We start from the raw sequence: 13,616 nt of genomic DNA, 5'->3' as shown, positions 1-13,616 counted from the left end.
TAACTTTGTAAACAATTTTATCTTGACAATTATGTTCAACAAGCACTGTGATACAAGTGATACAAGCTGATGATGTTTATCATTATTTTCTTATGCATTATAACACCTTTTTCACTTACCAGATAGTTTTATCTTTAGACATAATTCCTGCAGTTTTATTTAAATATGTCTACATATGAATTTATTTTTATTTTCCTCAGTACTCTGCATATTAAAGTGGAGAATTCTTATCTTTTATTCTAGAACATCTAGAGTGTATATCTTTTTGAATATTCCTTCTCCAGAATCCTCTTCTATTCTTCTGATGCTCCATTCAAACATTGGAATACCTCTGCCTCTAATGTCCATCTCTCGCTAGCACTTTAAGAATTGTTACTCTGTTTTCCTACTGCATTCTACCTGCATTCATTTATACTATTGTCTAATTTACTGACTGTTTTTGTCTGTGTTCATTCCAGAGTTTATCTTTTCCATTAACTGTTTACTTCATCATTATTTTTTATTTCCAAAGTTCTACCTAATAATTTCATATAGATAGATAACTTTTCTTTTTGCTTAATATGTTTTCCCATTTTAAGGATATTTTTATTTTAAAGATCTTATCATTACTTATTTTAAAGTCTCTTTCAGACTATTCTATAATATTAATTCATCAGCATTGAATTTTGTAAGTTGTTCACTTATTGCCTGCCTATTTTAAAATTCACTTCCTTCATATGTTTTAGATTCACCCCACTCCCACCCCCTTCTGATGAGATTTTTGTTTTGGTAATTTTCCCTGACTGAAATGATTTTTTTTAAATGATTTTTTTTTCTTTTTGAGTTTTCCTAAGAACTCTAAAAGTTTTTAGTCGAGAACTAGGTTTTATATTACCTGCTAAGGTTTCTCTCCTAGGGTAACATCAGGGAAATTCTGAATACTTCTATGTATTGGTAATGAGGTTGTATCTAATCTTTTTTATGCTGTAGGCAGGAAGCTTCTCATTACCTATTATGCAGACAGCAATCAACTGCAGGCTCTTCTCCTCTCCTTTATCCTTCTGTCCTTAGTTTGAAGCAGTGAGCATATTGCCCTTAGATAACCCTTGTCTGCTGGTCCTATTTCAGCAACTCCAAAGTGTTAACCTTACATGGTTTGCATTTCCACTAGTTTCTGCTTTACACTGTTTGCCTTGTTTTAGAGGCCATCTTAAAACTTTTTATATTTTTAATTTCTGTTTAATTTTGATATATGTTTAAATCAAACTGTGGGCCTTAAGATTATATTACATCACCTTGACTGGATGTCAAAGCATATGAATCTCTTCTAAGTGGGGATTCTTCTCCCTGTGGTGTGGACTCATTTGGAAATTCATGCTATGCCATATCTTGGCTTCTGAAACTTTGGCCCCTTTCGGGCATGGAGTAGTATGAAATGTGTGCTACTGCTAGTGACCTCTGACTTCTGTCCCTTTCCTATTAACCTTACAGGATCTCTATACTGTCCTTTCGTGTTAGCCTCAAAGATACTCCCTGTATCCTTTGGTTCTTTCATTATAGTCCTTGATGGTTGATTAAAAAAGCCATCTGAGCACCTAAAAAAGTGTACTCCTGGAGGACAGATTAATATTCACAACCTCCCAGCAGGTTAAAGGCAATAATTACATCCCATATGTCTAATTCACAGAAGAAAATGAAGAAGAACAAAGCAGTTGAGTGTTGAGCCTCCCTAAGTAATGAAACTAATGACATGCCACACTTTTCTAAGAACTCTGTTTCCTCTGCTGGCACACTTTTCTCTTTATGTGCCTGCCTTCTCATCGAATGTCTGCTCAGATGTCATGTCCTCAGGGAAGCAGTTAATTGAATGACTATACTTTTTAGTGTCTGGAAATTATCTTGATCCTTAAAATATTTTTGCATTGTCCCTTCCCACTAGATTGGAAGCTCCATAACAGTGAAAACATGGCTGCCTTGTTATTTCTTATAATTCCAAACACCTAAAAACATATCCAGCACTCATATGTTCATTAAATGTTTGGCCAATGAACTAGTCCATGATTCAGAACTGGTCATTTGGATGATAGTTTACAGAACACTGTGTAAAATCACCAGATGTGAGGGTTAGTGGAGATTATTCATCTGACACCTTTATTTCATAGAGGAAGGAGCTAAGGCTTAAGGTGTAACATAGTTACCTAATTAGTAGCCAGACAGGAAATGAAGTTGACTTTCTTTTATCTATGCTGTATGACAGATTTTGAAAGTAGGGTTGGAACCCCTGCTGCATGGCTGGTGCTCAAGAAAAATAGATGCCCTGAACAGATTCTAGATCTGCCTCTTGCTTTTATACCTGTAAATTTGGATAGTCACCAGTTTTCTGGGACTCAGTTTCCCTATCAGCAAGATGATATGTGTGTCTTATTTTATAGGGTTACTGTGACAGTTAAGTGGGATACTTTTAAAGGATTGTTTGGCAATCCTTGTGAAGATCCTGCTTGGCATTCACAGAAAGAAAAGCGTAAAAGGAGGTTACCACCCTTGTTCTAACTGGAGTTACTATAAAGACAAAGAAAGATTGATGTCCAAGTGCTGGAACAAGATAAACTGAGCTAAAGAAAGAGTTAGGAGGCAAGGAGAAAGTATGAAAAGAGACTGCTGTTATAAACTTATCATCATATCAGAAAGAGTCAGAGAGTGGGCCCCTTTTTCTCTGCAAAAATAATTTTGTAACTATCAGAATCATGATAGAGCTGTCAGAGGAATGACATTAGTAATGTAAAATATAAGGCCTATGTCAGAGATCTGAGATGCTATGAAATCACCGAATTTTCATCAAAATGGGGGGGGGGGACTAAGGAGTTCTGAGTTTAATTTATCTAATATTCATTGGTAACAGTTCATGTTTCCCTGAGTCATATGGATGTCATGCGGCTATCCAGGTATGTGAGTCAGGTGACGGTCTGGAAGGAAATGGGATGGGTCAGTGGATCCTGAGTAGGTCAACCACCACAGTCTTCTATAGTATGGATTTATGACTGAGTGGTGTCAAAATGGAGAAATAACTGCTGGAAAATGTTGATTTGACCACTGAGAAGTCAATGGCAGCTTTTTTAGAAAGCAGCATCATATTAAAGAAAGGGGCACAATTTAGATTGAAGGATATTTGTAAGTGTGCAAACTAAAGAAAAGAGTATAGACTGCTTTCACAAATATGAGTGGTGAATTTTCTTGAGGTGGGCAGAGTTGAGAGAACACTTTTGCGTCTTACAGGGAAGATTTGGCAAAATCTAGCAAGATCTAGTGGAAAAGAGAGGCTTAAAATTTTTTTTTTCTTCAAGGAAGAGAATCCTAAGGAAGACAGGGAAAAGCTGAGTGGGGATGGTTGAAGGTATCAGGAACTCAGTTTGTTCAGATCAGAATTTGTTGGCATTCTTTATGGGAACCTGGTTCTGGACAGTGGTCTAACTTACACACAGATCTAGGTGACACCAAAACCAATGTCCTTCCTCAATGTCTGCATCTGTCACTCTATGTTAAGTGCCTTTCCTATTAAGAAATACAATTTGGCTGTAGAATACTCATTTGGCCAGAGAGGGAAAGATGAGGAAGATAAATTAGTTGGACCAGATTATAGTGTATCTCAGAGATTTAGCTTTTAAAAAATAGAGAAAGAACTTTGTGGAAATTAGCCAAAGTACTGGAGAAGGGGTTAATTATTGGGTTCTGGAGACCTTGGTGGATTACCTTTTATAGAGTCTTTTGTAGAAAGGAGAAGGATTAGGCAGATGGTGGAGGAGAAATCATGAATTGCAGTATCATGTGAGCTAAGGGAAGTGGGTTATGATGCCTAGAAATCATGGGAGGGATGGTTTGTTGATATACCAAATCTATATGAAACTATTTGAAATTAGAGAATATAAGGTCTAACTTTACAAACAAATCTGGAATGTTGAGTTGAGGCAGGAAAGAATTATGGGAGTTTGAGGGATGAGAGTCAGTGATGGTAGTGATGATCAGAAATCTTCAAGAATGGACAGCATCAATTACTACTGTCATAAATTAACTATCCAACTCAAGTTGTAGCAAAAGTTTTCTTTGGTTTCCTTTTATGTGCCTTAAAAGGGGGAAGGGTTGGGCCCTTCCTCACCTGGTCCTTGCTTGAAATCCAGTAGGGGAGCCACATCTTTATAACCTTGGTGTCCAAATAGAGCTTAGATGTGTGGCCTGTTCTTTGATGTCAAATCTGTGGTAGAGCTTTGTAACCATCACAGAGACCTGAAGAACATTTTCAAAGATCTTGTTCTTCTGTGGAATGGAAGAAGAGGCCACCTTAAATCCCTAGCTATCCTCTGTGTTCAGAGGTCTTTTCAAATTTGACCACTGGTAGACTTGAATAAATGGACTGAAAATTGAAATTTAATTTTTTTGGCTAAGTTTAAAAATGATTTTTCTTTATCCATTTTGTAAAATTAATGGTTATAAAGTGACTTAAGAAAGTTTAGGAAAACAGATATGAATAGCCAAATTAATATTACCTGAACACCATAACTTTAAATTATCAGTGGTCCCTTGTTGCTTTTGATATAGCAGCAATTAGCTTTCATGTAACACTAGGTCTTTTTAACTCATTTGAAACATGTTACATTGTTCTATGGTTTCCAATGTTATTTTAATATGTATAATATTCCCTTGCCTGATGTGCCATGATTTATTTACCTATTATTGTCTCTATTGTTGGGGAAAAGGCAAATTCCAGATTTTTTTCTTTAAAAATAGTGCACGACAGTAAATAATTTTGAATCTATAAATTTTCCTTCTTGTAGACTGTGGGATCAAAGTATGTGATATTAATTCTATTTTATAGAAAAAGAGCAGATACTAGTCTTTTTTGAAAAAGTTTATTATACAAATATTATAAACACAAGAATGATAATACGAAAAATATACCTATAATACCATCATCCAAATAAATCATCTTCATTTTTCAGTTCTGGAAGTCTTGATTTATGTTTTACAATATTTTTATATATTTAACATTATCTTTTGCCATACCAAAACAAAATCCTATAACTTTTTTTAAAGGCAGCATGATATTTCATAAAGTTGAAATAACCATGAGCTAATTAGCCTTCCATTTCACCTGGTTAGGTAGTGTTGCAATTTTTTTCCATCTTTAAATTCAAATCTACAATGCTTATCACTGTTGCCAACAACTTTTTTTCTATTTAAATATTATTGCTTGGATAGATTTTGAAAGTGGATTACTGGGCCAAAGGTTATGAACATTTTTATAACCTTCTACTTCCTGAAAGTATACACCAATGTCTACTGCACCAGTGTGCAGATATGCATTTGTCTCAACCCCTTTTCATAATAAACGTAGGCAGCTTCATAAAATAGAAAGTATTTTAATTGAAGTTGAAACTCAGTGTCAACATTTGTTAGTAGAATTGCCATAGGTAAGTTACTTATTTCTTTGAACATTATTTCTGTAAAATGGAGATATCTACTTTATAGGGTTAAATATAGACTATAAAACACAGCCTTTTTACAGGGTCCTCAAAATGGTCACTATATATTTAATCCATCCTGTAGGTTAAAGAAAAAAATCTCATTGATTTAATTCTATTTTCTTTGCAAAGCCATGAGCATGTTTAACTACCTTTATTTGATAGATTTAACAATACTTTATTTAGTAGGATCTAAGTTGGACTTTTTAATATTTCTGAAAGATTGTATTTTGCAGTCAAGGTAAATATTTAATGTAGCAGGCATTCTTTTGTTCCCCTTGAAAAGTGGGTATTAATTCTTTGTTACCTCTTCCAGTGTTTTAGAATGAGAAGAGTGTATTTTTTGCTTGTGTGAATAGAGTGCTTATTATCTCTTTTGTTCATTTATTTAGTGATGTCTTGATGATTTTCTTATTAATTTGAACTTCTAAAAGCACAACATTTTAAAACTACTTCTTCTATTTCCTGCTATTACATTATTCTTTTTCTAAGAAAGTTCTCGTGGGTTTGGAGGTGGGCAGCAGAAGCAAGAACTACAGAACTGCATATGGTTCAATTCATTAATCCTATCTCCTCTTTGTAATTTCTTTTGTCATTCTGTTTCAGATCATGGGTAGGTTGTTACTCAATTTCCTGTTATTTTTTTCTTACATTTTTCACAGCTCTTCATACTACGCTGTAATTGGCCTTTTTAGATCTCTGTTCCCCCACCGCCCCCACACTAGACTCTGAGATATTCAAGGGCAAGGAGAGTGTGTTACTTATTTAGAAGAGAATAATATTTAATAGATGTTAGATGAACAAATATATTTAATGCTGGTCCACTGGAGGCAATTAAAGGAACTCTGAAGATCCCTCTCCGTACTCTCACACAAAAATTTACTAATCAGTTTTCCTAATAACAAATAATCGGTACATTTTTCACTGGTTTCTAATAGCATTCCAGCTACCTGCTTCCCTGGCACCATGTACACTCCATCATTGTTTATTTAATACCTGCAGCTGTTTGTTTCATTGTCAAGATTGCCCATTTGTGAGCTAAATGAGCAGATAAAGAAACAAGAAGGGTGTTTTCCTAACAAGGAAATAATACTAAATGCAATTGATCTGTGTTTCTGGTTTTGAAACATCAGTAGCTTCATTATTGCTGTTTTGTACCTTGAAATAGTCCTTCATTTTAGTGCCTTTTTGTAGAGAATATTCCTTAACTTTTTCTCCTATTTTATTTTGCCCAATAAACTTTAGATTTATTTTGTTCACTTCCCAGAAAATTTCTGTTGGGATTTTGATGAAATTTTGTTAAATGTGTAAATTAACTTGTAATGTGTAAATAAAATCTTTACCAATGTTATTCTGTTCAGCTAAGAGTTGGTCTCTTCATTTTAGATCTCTCTCTCTCAAAGTATTTTAAATTTTTTGCATAGGTTATAGTAGATCTCATGGTATTTTTCCTGTGTGGATAAATTTTCAAATATGTTTGCATATATATTACAAATATATGCAATAATTTGTTAATTAATATTAGAAAAGTTATATCTTAAAGAATTTCCTACACAAAATATTTCACTTGTGCTTAAGAAACCAGCACTAATTTCTTTTACTTTGTTAATATTGGCTATTTTTTAAAATTGTATATTTCATGGAATTATTCTATTTTTTATCATAGGGAAAAAACATGTTATAAAGTATGCTAGAACATATTTTAAATTTTACATGTGTATCTCAAACTTATTTTTATGTTTTCAATTTTTCCGATCAATTTTGTCTTAGATATTTATTTTCAATTTTTTTGAGAGGTAAGATTTAGAATTATTTGTCACCTTATATTTATTATTGATTTTCGTTCTTTTGTTGATTTTTCTGGCATCTTAGGCTGAATGCTTTGTTTATTCATTTTTTCATTTAAGTGCTTTTATCATGTCAGAAGTCTGCTTTGGCAAAATTTCATAATTTCTAGTGTTTTTAATTATTAATTCTTAAATGGGCTGGTGTCCTTTCTCAAATCACTGATTAGATTTTCAATTCATGGACGCCTGGGTGGCTCAGCAGACGAGTGTCTGCCTTTGGCTCAGGGCATGATCTTGGACCAGGGATCCAGTCTCACATTGGGCTCCCTGTGAGGAGACTGCTTCTCCCTCTGCCTGTGTCTCTGCCTCTCTCTCTCTCTATCATGAATAAATAAAATGTCTTGAAAAAGAAAAAAAGATTTTCAATTCAGAAATTCCTGAGAATTTTTGGTAATATAAATCATCTATTTCTATGTTCAGAAAACATAGCCTGAGAAGAAAGATTGCTTTAATTATTTTCACTTTGAGATTGTATTTATTTCTTTTATATGATCATAGACGGTCAAAGAGCAGTTGCTTTCTTTGGTGCCACGTGTAAGGGAATGTATATGTTCATTTATTTATGCTTTGCCAAATTGCAAGTTAGAAGATAACAAGTGGTACAAAATTCCCACTACATTTAAATTTGTTAATTTTCTTCTTATATTTTGAAGTTGTGGACTTCTGGTTTTTATTACTTGTCTGCTCATTATATAGGTTTAATCCTATATATCAGTAAGACTAATTTCATCATTACATATTGTTCATCTGAATCTCTCTTAATGTTTTATACCATAAACTCTAAAAAAAAAAGGATTTTCCTTTTGAGTTGTATGGGTTAATTTTTGCCCAACCTATTTTTAAATGCAACTCTTGACATGGTATAATAATAGATTAAAACAGACAATCTAGTATTATAGCTTCTACTTTTGATTATTTATTTCCTAAATTTTGCCACCTCAAAATTGTTACTTCCTATTAAAATATAATTTGGAAGATTCTATTCTCATGTTTTAGATATCCACTTTAAGTTCTAATGAGTTATCTTGAAATATCTCACAAGCATTCTATAATCATGTCTGATTACTTGTGCTAGGAAGTTCTGAAGGCTGATCTGCTGTCTGTCCACTGATAGGTCATGAGTCTTCCTTGGGGGCTGTAAATTAATCATCAACTATAAGTGTTTGATGTTATTGAGGGTAATTAAAATTTGTCATTCCCCAACTAAAATTAACCTGTCATCAGACTTAAGCTGATTCAAACGTTGTTCACAATGTGTTCATGTCTCTGCACTGTGATCCGTGTTCACTAGCTTTGGGTTCATTTCCTCTGACAAAGCAAGGCTGGGTTATTAAGTAGGTTATGGAATCTCACATCTTTTTTAAAGGAGTCAAGATTGGAGGAAATATAAAAGTTATCGATTGATATCTATTGTTCACTTAAAAATTGTTTCTTTCAAAGCAAAGGAATAAGGCTCTTTTTAGATTTCTGGTATTTCTTCTGCTAATTATGTGTAAACATTGATGTCAGTTAATTTGACTTAACAGTAACAGCCTATCCCTCTCATAGTGTTTCTTTATTATTTTAGGGACACTTCAACATTTTGTCCATCAATGCATCAGGTCTCTTGAATGGTGATTTCTCTGTTTCATTCTCTTTGATTTAGGTTTTTTTTCTGGTATAGTCAAGTCACACTGCCCCCTCCCCCGCCCCCAGATAAATTGCACCTTGCCTGGGAATGAAATTTTTATTATAGCTTTTTACCTTGAGGATTCTGTAATACTTCTTTAGTGTCATTTGTAATCAGAAGTTAAATTTGATGAGATGTAGCCTACCATGAAAATATGGTTGGGAATGGCCACTATTTCTATCATGTCCTGGATATGTAAAATTTATCTTAGATTTTCTAGATGATGAAATGACTTATAACATGAGGATCAATTTAGATGTCATTACTCTTTTACAAATTTTAAAAATGAACAGAAGTATTCTAGGGTCCCAGGTTGATAGGTAAATTGATAAACCATAGTACAATGTAGAATTATGGAAGAAATCAGAACAAATTAATAGGGAAATTGAGGAAGAATGATCAAGACCACTGAGACAAGGTGATAAGAGAATAGGATCCTGAAGAGGATGATATGCTGGCGTAGGGTGGTGCTAGATGGAAGGGTATTCTAGGTGGATGGAATAGTATGTGCAAAAACAGCAGTGTGGAAGGCCAGATGTGAGCTGCTCAACAAGGAGGATTGATTGTGATGGGTAGAATGGTTCTTCCATGATGCTTTCTTTCATAGATTGTTTCACTCATGACACCATGTAGGGCAGCAATGCTAGGTTATTCTTTGGATGACAATGAAAGCTGATTGGACCAAGAATGGCCCCTTGGCCCAAAGGTGGCTCATCTGTAGGCTGACCAGGAATGCTAAGGTAGCATGATTAAAAATATTTTACCTAAAATTGACCAGTCGGATAGGCATCTTCACTGATTCAGAGAGGGCTGTAGTAAAATGCAGCAAAAGGAACCTATGCAGGTCATTAGGAGAGCAGCAAAGGGTGGCTGTTTTCCTGACCTCCAAATACTGGGGACTCTTCCCAATTCTAGGCCATGTAGTACCTTAAAATAAGCTCTCTTTTATGAGGCAGCCTGTGTAAATCTCTTCCAGAGAGGCAAAAGTGGCTTAATCAATGTGCCACTGATCAAAGAAATTCAGAAGAGAAGTTAATCTGAAAATTTATTTCTGAGGTAGAGTCAGTAGGAGTGACTGACTTATTAACTGTGAAAGAGGAATTCCCTGAAGAAGTGGACAAGGGTGCTTTCCTTCTTACCAATCATTATTTTTATTAATATATTTTACAAGACTGCAATTGAAATAATATTAAATACAAATTTTTTTATACAGAAAGTGTAATAAAGTTAAAATAGTTCCTTGTAGTTCATAGCATTATTGCAATGCTTACAAAATTTTTGCATAGAGTGTGCAAGGATTGATGTTATTTAAAACAAAACAAAACTAAAAATCTCTTTCTCTTACATCACACCCAAACCCAGAGAAAAACAAAACAAACCCAAAAATAACCCAAAGGCTGAACTCAATTGCTTTATGGGAATGGGGTTCCTTTTACAAAATGTCCAAGCAAATGGGACTTCTATGACCTCATCTTTTCCGTTAAAAGCACCAGAATCTGGCTTCTCCAGAAGCATATCTAGCCAGCACAATGATGGATGTCCTCTACCTTTTCCTTTTAAAACATGCCCTCCTTAAGAGATGTGTTTCTCCTTCTTAGCGTCCTCCAAAAGGGAGAAACTTGACTGAGGATGTGGTTTTTTAAAATTTTTAAATTTTTTTATATACTTTGAGGATGTGGTTAATGCATAAAAACTCCATTCCCTTAGTAAAACACTAGATATGAATTAGGTTAATTTTGTGTCCACCCCAAATTTGGGTATGCCAGCTCTTCCCTTTATTTTGCTTACTTATCCCCTTCTTACCAGAGAACCTGATTTCTGGCTCTGGTGATATTAGTTCCATAAGGCTCATAAAGGGTACCCATTTCTGATTTGCCACTGGAACACAGACACCAGTAAACGAAAATTCCTGAATTATCCTAAAACAAGGTTTTGACATTTTTGAGCTTATCCCTTTACTGAGGTTTTATGGGGTGACTGAGTCAGAGAGCATTATAGGACCCTGGCTGGCACTGGGGCTGTATCTGTTGGGACCAGTGGGAAGCTCTGTCTATTAACTACCCAGTGGATCAGATATGTGCTGTTGCAAAAGCAAGAAAGCAGGATGAACCTCAGTCTCTTTGTGGCTGTGGTCTCTCAGCATTGGGTGGGGGTAGATGGACAGTAGGACCTTAACAGGGGCACACTGGTTTATAACCTGTTCAGTTGGTCCCTGGATGAGTTAATTCTTCAAAATGCTTTTAGGTCTTTTAACTCTTACATATCAAACCCTAGTCCCTTTGCTCAGAAGATGAAAGTGCTCCAAAGCCACCAAGTTGTAAGGAACTTCAGATGTACTCATCTTCTCCTTTAGTAGTTGGAAAGACACCAACCTCATTGCTGAATCTAGGACACCAGTTAAAATGTATAAGTTCAAGGTTAAAGGGAGCCACTGTTTGGACAAGAATTGGCAAATGGGTCCCATTTCCTACTCCAATCAATTGGTAGTAAGGGCCTGAATACTTTGGCAAGAATAATTCTGGTCATGGAGACGGGTATGGCCTATTAGTAATGATGGACAAGGTATGGGGTATGGGTCTCAAGCCATTATTAGAGCCAAAGTGGCCAGGTTGGGTACTGAATGCATAATGCTGAGTTCTTGCTATTCCTATCTTCTTAAAGGGATAATGGGGACAACAAAGATTGAGCTCCCTTCCATTTGATTCTTCCCTTACATTTTGCCACAAATAAAGTTTAGGAAATATGATAACCAAGACCTCACCTAAAATCAGTTATTTGTCCTTTAAGTGAAGAATAGGAGAAGGATGTGTATGTATGCAGAAATGCTGACTTGTTTAGCCCATGCCTATAGATCACTATTATAATTTTCTCTTAAATGTAAGGCTGACAACCTGGGAATCTTTCTATTTGTAAGGACAGGAAGTCTGACTTGATAAGAATCACACACAGAACAAGTGAATTATTTTTTTTGGGGGGGGGTCCAGATTCTATTTTTCAGACAAATCACTTATCTTTTTACCTAGGTATTTCTACTTTAGTACTAGATACTGTCATGGATGAGAGATTACAGAGGGAAGGGAGATGCAAATTTTATAGTCTTATCCACCCAAGAAAGTCTAGTCTAAAAGCCGATAGGAGTCACTTCTCAACAGCTTGAAACATAGTTTGACGTCTTGGTGACTTCATAGATAGTGGGCTGGAATTAGACCCACATTCTAGCTCTGCCATTGTCTAGTTAGTGGCTTTGGACAAGTTTCCTAATCTCTTTAAGCCTCAGTTTCCAAATCTGTAAATTGGAAACCAAAGTAGAAGTTAATTCAAAGGATTGTGTTGAGGGTGAAATAAGTGAATGCATATAAAATACTGAGCATGATGCTTAGCATATAGTGCTTAATGAATACCAGTTAATAAACATTATTAGAAAATGGAATACAGCTTTTGCCATATCTTAAAATGGGCTTCAAGTCCAAGAAAATTGCTTTGATTTTATGTAAAGTTTTGTGGGTGATTCTTTTTTGGGAGGAGGTTGAGCATTCAGATTCTCAAAAGAAGAACTCCTGAATTGGATGAATATGGGAACTAATGCACCAATGTCTTCCTTTTCAACAAATCGCATCTCCCTGCCTTAAGACACTCCTTTGCTCTACTGCTCCTATGTAACCTAACTGATCAGTTGGGAATTTTTCACATTATGGAGTCTGAGCTAACTCTGATTCCACCAACATAACCCAAGCATAGAAGTAGGCTGTGAAAACATTGGAAGCAGAGGGACAACTAGTCTCATATGTGAAGAGTAAACTTTAGGTAAAACAAATGTTTCCTTTGCCACATTTACTGTATTTATCTGACTTCAGCTAGCACTCAGTGATGAAGCCAAACCCCCTCATTCACTACTGAGGGGTCAAGATGCCCAATGAGGCATTTGGGGCTACTCTGGCTTCCCATTTATGTAGACAGGTGGATTTGGACTCTAAAAATACTTCTTGCCTACAGCAAGTTCTGTTTTATCCCAATTGTAAAACTCATGGATGTGGAACTGCTATTACCACTTGCTGGGCTGCAATGGAAGAAGAGCAGTTAGCATTGCTGTGGGACAGCTGAGACTATTTAGTGATGGATTTGATACCATCAACATTGTTAGGATATCACACCTTCTATTGCATCAAAGGGCCCCAGATTCTGCAATTGCTTTCTTTTCTCAAAAGAAGATGCTAATTTCTTACTCTGTCAGTATCTATAACAGGAAGTGTATGTGTATCTGTGTGTGTGTGTTGTGTGGGGGGGAGGAATATGGTTAAAACCAAAGCAAATAGCATATATGAGCATGGGTCACCCTAACTGGAGAATTTTTTCACATTTATGCTCTAACAATCAAAACAAGGACTTCCTGCAAATAATGATTTTTCCTTTGCCATTCAGACTTGCCTGAAGAAATTTCAAGGACTCCGTTATGAAGAAAGCTTTCAAGAACCATAGAAATCCCATTGCTTTTGAAAGGGCTAATGTGTGTGGTGTGGTGTGCTAGCTGAAGCAGCAGGCTTCAGACTGCTTTATCTCTTATCAGTGGTTTTAGCTTTGTGAATGAGAAATTCAGAGGCAACTGTATAA

Source organism: Nyctereutes procyonoides, unplaced genomic scaffold (assembly GCF_905146905.1).
Source record: "Nyctereutes procyonoides isolate TBG_1078 unplaced genomic scaffold, NYPRO_anot_genome, whole genome shotgun sequence".
Classification (NCBI taxonomy): domain Eukaryota; kingdom Metazoa; phylum Chordata; class Mammalia; order Carnivora; family Canidae; genus Nyctereutes; species Nyctereutes procyonoides.
This window is presented reverse-complemented; position numbering follows the sequence as displayed.